The sequence below is a fragment of the Myotis myotis genome, unplaced genomic scaffold (genome assembly GCF_014108235.1).
Source record: "Myotis myotis isolate mMyoMyo1 unplaced genomic scaffold, mMyoMyo1.p scaffold_m19_p_8, whole genome shotgun sequence".
Classification (NCBI taxonomy): Eukaryota; Metazoa; Chordata; class Mammalia; order Chiroptera; family Vespertilionidae; genus Myotis; species Myotis myotis.
The window spans coordinates 15,361,902-15,375,950 of record NW_023416390.1 but is presented as its reverse complement, the minus strand read 5'-3'; the positions used below and the strand labels follow the sequence as shown (position 1 = coordinate 15,375,950).

At 40.1% G+C, this 14,049-nt stretch overlaps 1 protein-coding gene across 37 annotated transcripts in view; it reads right to left on the bottom strand.

Moving 5' to 3' along the window:
* MAP2 (microtubule associated protein 2) overlaps positions 1-13,448 on the bottom strand; it is a 243,421-nt gene extending 229,973 nt beyond the window's left edge. For 31 of the 37 annotated variants that reach the window (XM_036319739.1, XM_036319740.1, XM_036319738.1 and 28 more), the window contains exon 1: positions 13,272-13,448. The gene's annotated coding sequence lies outside the window, so the exon portion shown is untranslated. The remainder of the gene's footprint in view (positions 1-13,271) is intronic. The other 6 variants (XM_036319770.1, XM_036319771.1, XM_036319772.1 and 3 more) reach the window with 2 other exon arrangements.
* Positions 13,449-14,049: the final 601 nt, after the last annotated feature.

Below are 14,049 nucleotides of genomic sequence, written 5' to 3'. Positions count from 1 at the left end.
ATCTTGCCAAACACTTTTCTTATGTGATTGCACTGGTCATTGTCTGAAAAAATAAAGGGGGCTCTCATTGTTCCCTTTTGATAATTTACATGTTCATTCTAGTTCCAAAACAGCTGGCCTCTTCTTTGAGAACTGCTACAATAAATACTTTGGGCACACCTCTTTCTTCTTCCCTTCTTCCCAAAGCCTCGTGTCTTCTAAAGATTTTACATTTGAAGTGAAAGACATTCTCAGAGAATTTAAATGGATATTTGCAGATCTGCAGTTAACAAATTTTAAATGACTTATGAGAAGCGTTTTATACATAAGTCTGATATACTGCTTTAAGACTTACAAAGAAACAAAACATATCATATACAGTAGTGAATACAACATTATTTGCCTTTCTATTGCAAAATATTTTTTCCAAAACAATTCATTTTTCTTTTTAGAATCCAAACCAGCTACAGGAGGGCAAGTATCTTTCCAAGTGCATATATATGCATTCGTCTTTTCCTAAAGCCCTACCTTACTCTTATCTTCCCCAACACCTCTGATTATTGTGTCACTCGATTAATACATAACCATATTATGACTTGGGTTTTGTTTGTTTTTTTTTAAGACATTCCCCTATGTGTTTCCTCCCCCAAGTACTTCTAGGCAGGTAAATTAGTGATGTGATACATGTTCATTTACAGCCTGTTTAGTTATTCAAAAGATGTAAGACAGCTGTCTTCCTCAATTCGCTGACAAGCTACTGGAGAGTAAGGATGTGGTCTTGTTTTTTTTCTTCTTACTGCTAACCTGGCTTATCACAGGAGGGGGCTCCTATCTGGTTCTTAATAAACTTTTGCTGAAAATTAAATAGGTGTGTTCACACTGGATGGAACTGTTCCTCTGAATGGCACCTACTAACTCCAATCTTTCTTTGTGACTTCAGCTTTCCTTAATAAAATGCTTATCCTTTCAGCATTCCAATCACCAAAATCTTCGCTGGGTGAATAGCTCGCTAACAAGACAAACTGATTTGTGCAAATGTGAATTAATGCAATGCAGTTTCAATTAACCATAGAATGGGAAGCAGTCTCGAAGATAATTAAATGTATCCCCTTGTAGATTAGGAAACTGAGGCCCAGAGAGTCAAATGACATTCCCAATATCTCAGAAAGAGGGTAACATGATAAGGCTTTGTGTGTCATAAACAAAGGCAAAGATAGGGTATTTTAGACAAATGGGATTTGTCTATGTGTTTTAAAAAAGAAAGAGATGTTTTTTCATTCCTTCAAATCTTACCACCCAAAAAAAGAATCATCACCTACTTTTTGGTATAAGATCAAACAAATCTTGTCAAATTTTGGGAGATTCTAAACTACCTTCTCTAAAACCATTTATTCATTCAAAAATATGTACTGGCTACTCCCTTCATCCACACAATTATCTTAGCAATAGGTATATCTTGTAGATACTATACAAACAAGCAAATAAAAATTATATAGTGACTAAGGTATCATATTCTCTACTTTAAAAATGAGATTACTGAATTTTTCAAAGGTAAATATTTAAAATATGAACTACTCTATGAAAATGAATACAGCTTGCATACAATAGTACAGAAATAAATCTAAACACAATGTAATAGAATGGTTTTTAATTTGTCATGATAGTTATTGTGCAGACTATAATAAACAATAAAATAAGTGAGTCTGTAAGATATTATACTCATTTACATCCTCTTTCAAATACATTCAGTACACTGACCATGTCTATTCATGTTGTATATGCTAATACCAACTACTGGAATGAGTTAGCATTGCCTTCCACTTTTGTGAACTGCTCAGCTTCATGTCCAAAAGTACTACAGCTACTTAATTTCAAGTTGTTTTAAGAATGGCTGGTGTGACCCATAGATAACATATATTTACATCTTTTTACATCTGCCAGCATTGCCTTTTTCTTTGGAACTACAACTGTGGCACAAAGAGCATTTTTGTTACTATTTCACTTTCTGAGAAAAATGTAAATCATTCCAAAAGATAGCTCTAATCCAACTTCCAGATTCTTAGATCTAAAACACACACATACTCACATATTTGAGAAATCTTTTGGCAACATTTTAAAAGATAATGAATTAAGGGCCACGGAGGTCATGGACTTTTTTTTTTTTGGTACTTCCTTTATGAGTCTGTGTAGACAAATTGCCTTTTGTAAATAAATCATACATACACACTCTACTTGTTCAAAGGAGTATAGGATTGAATAAATGTGGACCTTAGCAGTCACAGGTGGTTGTAGAATTAGGTAATCAAGTGTGAAGTCGTAAAAATGGTAAAACAGAGCAGCAATGTGAGTTCCCAGAAATAACAATGCAAAGTAAAGTTGGAGTTATACAAAGTGACAGCCCTATGAGTCCCCTCTCTGTTCTCCATTTTAGCCTCACTAACCTCAGAAATGGAGAAGAAGCTTTCATAGACTTTCAGTGATGAGTCATCAGAATGTTCACGGACAATTTCAAAGGTTTAACTTTTAAATTTTATTACCTTAAGTAGCCAGAGTAATACTCAGTAAATTATATTTAAGTGTAAAATGAAATGCTCATTCGATTTGGTGTAGGTTTTTCCAACAAGGAGTTCATTTCTGTTCTATCAATAGATTACATTATAACTAACTGTATATCATCGTTATCTCAAATTTTAAATATTGTTTCTGTGTTAACTACATTCTATCTTGTGGCTACAAGTACACCTAGACTTTATGAAGATGATATATAATAATAAATGTGACCAGAGATTTACAGTGTCATCATAAGATTAGTTTTCACTCCATTTTGAGGACTCTGACATGAGTCCAGAAATGGCCTGAATAAGTGTCACGCTGTCTAGGTCAACAGCACTTTTCTGAACAGGAACATTTTCCCTTCATTCCTTGGTCTGGACCAGGGCTCCTCAGTTCACTGATTGAAGTAGGTTCTCACATACATAACCTTCTCTGCAGGTCTGAGAACCTCTGAAGTGCAAAGGCATTTACAGTTGTTCAATCTCTTTTCCTCAATCTCTGCCCAGAGAGAGGGTGCTGAATAAATTCAGGGGAGTTATTATTTATTATTCACACAATAGACTATATTTTATCACAAGAGATAAAGTCATGGTTATTTCATTTGTTGCAAAGCCTCCAGACGTTCCTATGTTTTTTATATGTTTTGTCTATGAAAAATAACCCCACATAATACAGACATGCCAAGCAATTTTAACCTTGAAAGAGTTATTTTAAGATAATAAAGAGGTTGTTCTCAAGGTTAAATATGCATACTCCATTTACACCCTTCTTTACATACCAGCTTTCCTAAACAGCTGATATCAACTATAAAATGTGATCTTTTCTGGCCATCTCTTCATCATGACTAATTTAATACTTCTTTGTATATTACACTAAAACAAAATTATATGATCATGCCTATTATGATCCCTGTAACTGTACCTGGGCAATGATATCCATCGAAATCCTGTTCTACATGTACTCAAGGCCCATCACCCATGATTTTGCCTATGTTCCTATCAGACTGAAATGCAACTTATTATTTCCAATTCTCAGCAACACTAAACCATACAAAGTGATTACAGTGAAACAATCAGTAATCTAAAATGCAAGTACTGATAAGGTGGAATAAACCTCTAATTATCTAACCTCCAAGGGCTTTTGAACTTCTCTTTTTCTCATATGGTATTTTTCCTCTACGTTTCTTAACTTTTAAAGAAGAACATTGCCATTTATCATGATACTCCCCTTGATTATGTCTAAGAATCATGATCAAGTCATACCGAATCGGTAAAAATAAAAACAAACCAGTGCCTGCACAATAAGATCAAGCCAGTGGCTCAGGAAAGGTCTCCAGTGTCTTGTATGCTCTGACTTGAGAGAACCTAAAGGTTCCCCAGATGGGTCTTCTTAAAGGGAAATAGGTAACTAGTTCCTTACATGGTCATCATGTACTTATGACCCCTTCAAAGTATGGTTATTATCATTTCAAGGGCATTTCTAGACTCATGTTCAACTATGACAATATATGCCAGGTGTTCGCAAACTAGTCCCTAGGTCAAATGGGCCTGTCACCTGGTTTTGTAAAAAAAGTTTCATTGGAACACTGCAATACCCATGTGTTTACTTATTGTTTATTGCTTCTTTCTTCCTACAAGAGCAGAGAGGAGTCATCGGGAGAGACTGTATATAGCCCACAAAGCCTAAAAAAATTTCTATCTGGCCCTTTACAGTATAGCTTGCCAACCCTTGCCATGTGATATTAATTGTAAAGATATTAAACATATTTAGAGTGCAAACATTTAAAATCAAATCAATATCTAACAAAAATGTGTTTGTAATTTTTTGCAAGAAAATCTGTGTTTACTTAGACATACACACACATTGATTTTCAATAACTATTTATGAAATTAATCTGTGAAATCATGTGGTGCTTTTCCAATATGGCTTGGAAGTCAGAGAAGTTGTTGAATTGCAATTCATCATTATTTCTTTGCTTTGTTTTCCAAAGCCCATTGTCCTTTTAAAAATACATATTTTGCATGAACATGACATAACCCCAATAGGAACTCATATTATTGACTGGCTATAGTTTTACATGGCTTCTACCTCTTGGCTCTCTCAAGTCTATCTTCCTGAAGATGTCAAAGAATTGGTATTCCTCACTCCACCATCTTTATCAATGTCTCCCACCTCCATTCTTTGGTATTGATATTTCTCAGTTGTTCGTGAAAATGTCTGCAACCATAGCTCCTGAACAAGACCACTAGTCTCTATGCCGCACCATATGTAGAAATTCTAGATCTGCCACCAGGTCCTCCCGAATCTGTCTTACAAATTTGTCACATTCCTCATGCCCCTCTCCAGGTCAATGGAATGACTGCAATGGACTTATGATAAAACCAACTCCTACTAAGTCCAGCCAGTACCTAATGACCTCTAGAAATACAAGACCATCCACCATCCCCCTTCTCTCCAAAAGAAATCACCCACTGCAGGCAATCTGGTATGTTTTGCTCGTTGTCACCTCAGTGCTCTTGCTTTTGATTGTCCTACCTGGCAGCTTTTCCAAACCCAGCCACTTATGCAACCCCCCTCCATGTCCTGAATCCCACATGAAATCTTCAGCTTCTCCACATGGTGATACAGCTCCCTCCACTGAATTTGTATAGTCTTAGAGGACATGCTATTCTTTCAAGATGATCATGAAAATGGATCGGCTCACTTACTGAATTATCAAGAGATTTAGGTCACTGCCGCAAAGAAACAAATATGTGCTACTCTGTTATTTAATGTATTTATAAATTTCAGTACTATGTTGGTTGCTGTGTGGCACCTGGCCTTGTTTACAACTAAAGCTGTTGTGGGGAAATAGCGGGAGAACACATTCATATTGAAACTAGAATGATTCCTATGAGTACTTTTCTCAAACTTGGATTTGTACTTTTCTGTTTTGATTAAAAAAAAAAATTACTTACACATGTAATTCTCCCAATTCCTAAAGAAAATGACACACTTTAGGTTGTCTATGTTTAGAGCATTATACTAGAGCAGGATAACAAAAGTCTTATCTTATATTCACCATTGACTTCTGATTTTCTAAATCATTTCTCTCTTGTGATTTAACACATTAGTGAATAAGATACAGATATAGCTACAGGGATTTAGGAGATATAATTAATCTTTAAAAGCTTTTATGAGATTTTCAAAAAAAATTCTCCTTCTACTACTTGAAAAATTAGAAAACGCTGCAAGTCAAATAACAGTCTAACCTCTTCTCATGGTGAAGAGGACCGATGTCACCTGGCACCTGCCTTCTGCTCTGATCTCCTGTGCCATACCCTCTACCATGTTCATTAGACTCCAGTGCCATTGGTCTTGCATTTGTTTCTCAAATGCGCCAGGCTTCTTCCTGCTTCAAGGCCATTGCTTTCACTTTTCCCTCTGGCTTAAAAACTCTTCCCTGATTTTTCCTACCCCTACTGTTACTCATGTCTCCAGAGGCAGCCTATTCCATCCCACACAAGCTCTATTGTGTGGTTTTGTGTCCTATTCCTTACAGTGTTTTCCTGTCTGAAATGTTCATTCATTTACCGGTTCCCTTGTTAATTTTTGTCTCCTGCTACTAGAATATAAGCTTCATGAGGGCAGGAATGTGTATGGTTTGTCTCAATATCTTACACATGCAAAAAAGATTCTGCTGTTTACTAGGGGTCCAATAACTATGTTTTAAAATAAATAAATGAATAAAGGGATCATTTATGGAGCATGATATTAGAAATACTGAGGGCTCACTAGCCTGATACTTAAGTGGAAGAAAGACAGAGTGAATCCTTCCCAAGCACATCATTTACTAAAAGGTAGATTTCAATTCTTTATAGATCACTTACTTTTTTTATACCATCTAATTCAATCAACCACATCTGAGAAGAAGAGCACGGAATATCTTATTTTGGAAGATCTGCTTTCATAAATGTAGCCTTCTGGTGTGCAATTAAGGTGGCCTTTTGCTGCCCTGACCGGTTTGGCTCAGTGGATAGAGCGTCAGCCTGCGGACTGAAGGGTTCCAGGTTTGATTCCAGTCAAGGGCATGTAGCCGGTGGGGGATGTGCAGGAGGCAGCTGGTCGATGTTTCTCTTGCATCGATGTTTCTAACTCTCTATCCCTCTCCCTTGCTCTCTGTAAAAAATCAATAAAGTATATTTAAAAAAAAAAAGATGGCCTTTTGCCTTTATTTATGACTCAAAGATACTTCAGGGTAAGACAACATGCACAGCCCATTCTTTCACAGATGTGCATGGTAAATATTTTAGAAATTCTGTTACATCCACTCAGTGACAAAACAGTACCCCAGTTCTGAGGGGTGATTAAGCATGTTCATCACATGTTTAAAACATAATATAGACATCAGAACATAATATCTAACATCCTCTCACAGGAAGAGTAACAGTAGAGTTCCTTCATTCCCTAGATCAGTGGTTCTCAACCTTCTGGCCCTTTAAATACAGTTCCTCATGTTGTGACCCAACCATAAAATTATTTTTGTTGCTATTTCATAACTGTAATGTTGCTACTGTTATTAATCATAATGTAAATACCTGATATGCAGGATGGCCTTAGGCGACCCCTGTGAAAGGTCATGTGAGCGCCAAAGGGGTCGCGACCCACAGGTTGAGAACCGCTGCCCTAGATAGTGGTATAGTTTCAGTTTTCACTGACTAGGAAGATGCTTCTCTTTAAATAGTTAAGCATGGTTTCTGCTTAATTTATTCCCTCCAAGATGCTCTTCATGCCTTTCAAATATTTGTCAACTTAAGACTCTACAAGGCCTAAGCAGCATGGGTGCAGGCAAAGCTCTGCAGAACACAGTAACCATGGAAACATCTAATTCTTATTTCAATTGCTGTCTCCTTGGAAGAAGAAAAAAAAAGTAAAACCCAGAAGGATGGAGCATTGGAGGCAGAGAAACAGGAAGACTTACAAGAGTGGGAATGTAAGAGGAAGCAGGCACAGACACAGAGGCCCACGGCTTTTCTAGCTCAGTTCCTTTTAGCTAAAAATGTGAAAGCTGGGGGATAAAAAGGAAATCTATTTTTGAGAACATTGCATGGTTCTATAAGTTAGAAAAAAAGTTTCAACCTGGCTATTTTTGTTGGATTCCCTTTGTGCATAGAGCCAAGTTTAAACACTGATTCAATTAATCTGGAGGCATCAGTATGGATTGTTCACGTTCAAAAAAACAAAACTCCTTTGCTTGCCAAGTACCTTGAGTCTGGGCACACATCCTCAAAGAGTTTAAAGCTCTGCCCTGAGAATTCCAAACCACAGGAATGGCCCTGGAGCAGGAGCCTGCCAGCCCTCCCTGGATCAGGTTTAGCCTCACCGTGTTCAGTAGTGTAGCTGGCATGTAGCAGGTTGGGATGGTTTTAGAATTCTGAGTCTCTCCCTCTTTTATATTCATGTGAAAGTCACAGGTGAGTCACCTCACCCTTAGCTCAGAGAACAGGAATATAATCGGAATTGGAACAGAATCAAATGGAATGAATGGTTCCTCACTGCCACCCCTTACCCAGGAGCTAAACTTTGGGTACAAATAATGGAAAAAAACAAGGTAGTAACTTTTCTTCCTGACTTAGAAAGGAAGCATGATCAAAGACTGGAAATACAAAAAAATATATGTATTCAAGGCTAGAGGATATAAAAGCCAATATCAAAGAAAGGACGAAGAGAATAATGGAGACCTGAGAAGAAGGCAGCATAAAACTGCATGTTAAACAAGAAATATAGAAAGAATAGAAAATAAATTTCAAGTAAAAATAGCAGGCTCTATTTGCATTTTCTAATAATTAGTGGGGGGTTTTGCCAAAACAAATTAAAAGAAAGGAGCAAAGGAAGGAAGAGAGAAGGGTAAGTGGGCAGAAGGAAGAAAGGAAGGGCAGAGATAAGTCAAGCTGTGTAACCTTTTAAGTAAAATCGTTTTTTTCTAAAAGGCGTATTAACAAAAGGCAAAAAAATACATATAGACATTTCCCCCCTCTAGTGTCTTTTAATGGAAACAAATGGTTTAAACTTACCCCCAAAGTCCATAACATAAACTTAACAACTGACTGAAAGAGGAAATTCTGAGCTCTTTGTCTAAATTTCCACTGAATTTCACTAAAATGAATACGTAAAAAGTATCAGTTGTAATACTACCACTCAAAGGAAAGGTTATCTCTCTTGAACAGGAAAGATTAAGTTCAAATATTAGATTCAAAGTGTTTTTCATCGAAAGTCAACTGATTGTGTCCACATTGTTTTAAAATTTTTAATTCACTGCAGAATTGCTTCCAATAAGTATCCTTAATAAATTTTACAAGGAAATATAAACGACCATTAGATCAAAGTAACAACAAGGGAGGGATATGGACAAAATATTGTGTTGAGGTAGAAAAACAAAACAGACGTCTTCCCTCACCACCCACTTAGACAAAATTCATCTCCATCCAAAGTGGACGACTATTAGCTGACAGTTTGCATTAGTTCATCTCCCTCTAGCCCCACCCAGTCGTCCAAACTTTCCCACAGACCCTCTCCCTTGACTTTTGCCATTTTTATACCACCTCTATGTAGTTATGTAACTGCTTTGGTGCCTGGAATCAATTTCTGGGACTGATAATTCTTTGAGAATATCAAAAGGTGTTTCTCAGGATACTCTGAATTAGAATTTCCATGTGCTGTCCAGCATTTAATGACATGTTCAACACCTGAATGATTGAAGCATTTGAGAGATGGTAAGTGATGTGTATATAAACAAACACATTCAAAAAGAGTCAGAGTTATACATACCTTCTTTATTACATATAAAGAAGGTATGTATAACTTATATAATTGATGCCTAAAAGCTTGTCCTTGAGGCCCTAAATAATTGCCTCCACGTCTGGGGGCAGTACCTGGCACTATGTGTCACATCTGTCACACAACAGCTACCACTGAATGTTTCTTCTTATGAAAGGAAACAAATCCCACCCTGGCCAGTGTGGCTCAGTTGATTGAACACCATCCCATACACTGAAAGGTCACCGGTTCAATTCTTGGTCAGGGCACATGCCGGGGTTTGGGGTTCAAGGAGGCAGCCCATTGATATGTCTCTCTTTCTCTCTCTTTCTGTCTCTCTCCCTCCCTCTTTCTCCCTCACCTTATCCCCCACCCTCTCTCTCTCTCTTTCTTCCTCTCTCTAAAAATCAATAAAAACATATTTTTAAAAAGAAACAAATTCTTCCAACTTTATCAGTAAATTCCTTAAATTCATAAGTTCCTATTTTTATTTTGCTTTGTTATTTTTATTTTGTTATGTTAATAAGCCTCTTAGAAAAATTAATTTTACTTGTAAGATCACACAGGTTGAGAGAGTTAAAGTAGCAAAAAAATACAGATATCTGAGAAAATCAGGACTCAAAGAGCTTAATAGCATCTTCAACTCACATATCAGAGATAAAAGAGCAGAAGCCTATCTCAGAATATTACCAGATTTCTTCACTTACTAACGCCTTACCTAAATGATCACTTTTAACGTTTAGGAGTATAGTATTGACCTGGAGGTAGTGTTATCATCTATAGGATCTGTTATTTGAGATCCTTTATCTTAATCTGTCAAAAGGAAATTAAGCATTAAAAGAATTCATTAATCATGCCCTAATGGCAGGTATGGCTCCATTAGTTGAGCATCATTGGGTTGCATATTGGAGACATCTGATCAATGTTCTCTCACATTGATGTTTCTCTCTCTCTCTCTCCCCTCCAACCCTCCCTTTTGCTCTCTCTAAACTCGATTTAAAAAAACTTATCGAAAAAAGAATTCATTAATCAGAATAATCAACTTAAATGCTAAAATCCCCAAGTTGGTTTCATATGGTCTGTCTCACATGGATAACAATGGATAATTACATATTTTCATGAATACGTCTAAGCAAATTAATAACTATTTAATTTCAAAGTCCAACTGTGCAACTAGAGTTCTCAAAAGCATAGCAGTCCTGTCTGTTATCTAGTTGCTAGTAAAATTGAAAACAAACTATGTGTGTCTGCAAAAATATACCAATAAGTATTTTTCTTCCTTCTCCTTTCTGATGTTTAAAAATTTGCAAACTGATTTAAGTCAAAAGCAGTAAAGGAATGAAATTATTCCTTCAGGCTTAGAGGAGTCTGTGCCAAGTTTCATTTCTGGCTGCATATTTTTGACCAAGTTCAAGAGCCCTGAAAAGAAACACATATAAAAGAAAATATCCCTTTAACCTCAGGAGAGCAGCATTCCGAGAGGCTGCTTGGGGAAGAGGAGGGCCTCTGCCTTGAGATGGGTGTGCTCCTGCTGTTTGGTTTCCACCAAGAGGATGCCTGCTCGCTCAACAAATCTGAAGTAGCTACTGTGATGAGGTAATGGCTGTGCCAGTTTCACCGGGTCATGCTCTCTCAGCACATTCTCTCTCCTCCTCCCTGAAAGGTGCCATAAACAAGCCATCCCGAAAGAGGTGCTGCAGAGAAAGAACAACAAATCCTCAATCTGAAATCCCTGATAACACTGGCTCTGCTTTTGGTAGTCTAGACATAACTAGGAGCTTAGAGCAGCACAGCCAGCCAGAAAGAAACAGGTTACTTGACAAAAAGAAGGGGGTGAGGGGGGATGAAAAAAGGAGAAAAACAAAGAAAATAAAAAATGAATGTAACCAAAATACTATTTTTTAAAAGGAGGCTCCATTTTTAAATTGTTTAGATCTCCAGGTTTAATTGAAGCAATTTTTCTATTTGAGGTTTAAAAAATATATACTTTCAGAAATTAAATAATATAGCAAGCTGTGAAATACTATGAATTAAAATTCAGTAAACCATGTACCACTGATCCTAAAGGCACAACAGCTCTGATAATATGCAAATCATGAATGCAGATGGAAACCTATGATCATCAGATAAAGTGACCAGGAACTCAATGTTAAAATACACACACACATACAATATTCTTTATTGAAAGAAAAAACAATGCCTTTGTTGCCTTTTCTTGGTGGGAGGATACTTTCAGGGGTGAAGGGGGAGGTGTGATTGAGAGTTCCATGATTCACAAATCCATAAAGATTTCTACCAAAATACACAGACGTCTCTTGCCCAGTGAAAAGGGTGTTTTGTGTCACATTCTGGTTAAAGAAGGTAATATTCCTCTTGGGCATTCCGAATAGCTTTTATTTATTTAATCTTCTTTCATTGCCAAAAAAATGTATAATTGCACACAGTAAAATGACAGGGTGACAGAGCTATGCTTTATGCTGGGCCAGTACCTGCAGCTCAAGCCTGGGACGTTTTGCATAATGTGGCTCACATAAAAGGCTTTGTTCTCCATCGCCTCACTGCGGCTGCAAACCTCAACTTCACTTTGTCGTCACTGCCTCTCCCAGAGTGACCATTTTTAAATAAATAATACCTTTACCATTGAAGTTGGTTCCTTACCAACATTCATCAATCCCTCTGGCTCAAATCAAAATTATATACCATCAACAATCCTCCTTTGTTTTGCACTGCACATTTCATTTACACCATAATTCCCAAACCCTGAAAGATGAATTTAAAAAGATTCGTGCTTTACGTATCCACTCTCTTTTATAATATCATATATATAGAATAGTACATATGTGTATGTGTATATGTGTGTGGCGTGCACAAGCGCACATGTGCGCGTGAGTGTATGTATATGCATTTAAACAAAAAACCTTTCACATGGAGTCAGTTTTAAAGGCCCTATATCCTCAGCATTATGCTAAGGATTTATAGCAGATAGTACACAGCAATTGTTACAAACAGGCTTGTTGCTGATGAAAGCTTTTTATTTTCTGACAAAACCCCCAAACCCCAACGCAGGCAGTATAACATCAATTTCTAGTTTCCAAGGAATATTTTTCCGGACCTCATCTGCTTTACTACCCTCCCCTCCCCCCCTCCCCCCCAATCTCCACCCAAACACACACTTCCCCACTCCTCTTACACACTCTTTCTTTAAATGTTCATCCTCCAACAAAAGACAAGGTTGGGGAAGGAAGGCACTGCGCACTGCAGCCTCCAAAAGGGGCCTTTTTTAAGAGAAAAAGATGTACAGGAATGCCGCTTTCCACCCCCCTGGTTTAAAGGGGAAGACTGTGGATGCTCAAGCTCCAGGCCCATTTTTTTCGTGTCCCGCCCTCCCATCCGACCAGACATTGATTTTTCATTTTCCTAAAAATCATAAATATGTATCGATCTTCCTTTCCAGCTGTTTCTGGAAGAATAACCGGGAAAGTGATTTCAAATGGACAAGGATGCCTACTCACGCATTCCCGTGTGTGCAGTCCCTGCAGCTAGATGCACAAAGCCATCCCCTACCTCCAAATCCTCCCCCCCCCCCCATTATCTTTTTATAAGTCACGCCTCGTCTTTCTACACCTCAGGTAACATGAGCTCTCAAGACAGGCATCCTAACCCCAGGTAAATGTCCGGGCCTTGCGAAGTGGTACCTACCCTGGCCGCACCCCAGCCTACGAATCTACAGAGTCCGGGCGGCAGCGCCCGGGTCCCTGCCCCGAGGTGACACCTGGACGGGCCCCTTCCTGCCAGTGGGAGGCAGCCCGGCCAACCTGTGCCGGCCCCCAGGCACCGCGGACCAGACCCCCTTACGCCCCCACCCGTGTCTGGCTCCCGGTACGCGGCGAACCAGGCAGGAGAGGCGCCCGTGTAGCAGCAGAGGTGCGGACGGCGGCTCTTACCTGGGCGCGGACCTTGGATGCACCCGCGGTCACCGCCGCCACCGCTCCGGGTTCAGAGACCTACCGCCCTCGGGAGAAGAAATGGAGCGGGAGACGGGGCGGGGGACGGGGGAGGAGGAGAAGGGAAAGATGGAGAAAGGAGCGGAAGGAAAGAAAGAGAGAGGAGGAGGAGGAGGAGGAGGAGGAGGAGGAGGAGGAGGAGGATGCTGCTGCTGCTGCTGCCGCTGCGGCCCCGCCGAGAGCCCGCGCAGCCCGAGCGTCCAGCCCAGTGTGAGCGCCGCCCCCGCCCCGGCTCCGGCCGCCAGCCCCGCCCCCTCTGGCCCCGCCCCCTCTGGCCCCGCCCCACTCCGCCGGCCGGTCCCAGGCGGCGGCGGGGCTGGCGAGGTCGCCGCCGCAGTGTCCGGGCGGGGGAGCTCGGCCGCCACGCCTCCTGCCGCAGCCAGCCCGCCGCCCCCGCCGCCCCGCGGGAACCTGAAGGGGGGCAGCCCCCGGCCCGCCAAGCCGCGGCCACCTGCGGTCCCGGGGTGGCGGGCCCTTCTAGCCCATTTCCCTTCCTCCGCCACCAACCGGGAGACCGGCGCCCTGGGTACAAAGGCGCCCAGCGGGCCTTCTTCACCCAGGAGCCCGGGGAGGTCAGCATTCGACCCTTGGGTTCCTGTCGCCCCCCTCTGCGGAGAAGACTCACTGGCCTTGCCTCCGCAATCCTAACATCAGCCGCACCCAGAAACCACAGAAGAAAATTGGGGGAGAAGTGCTCCTTTAGCCTCCTTCCCAGGAG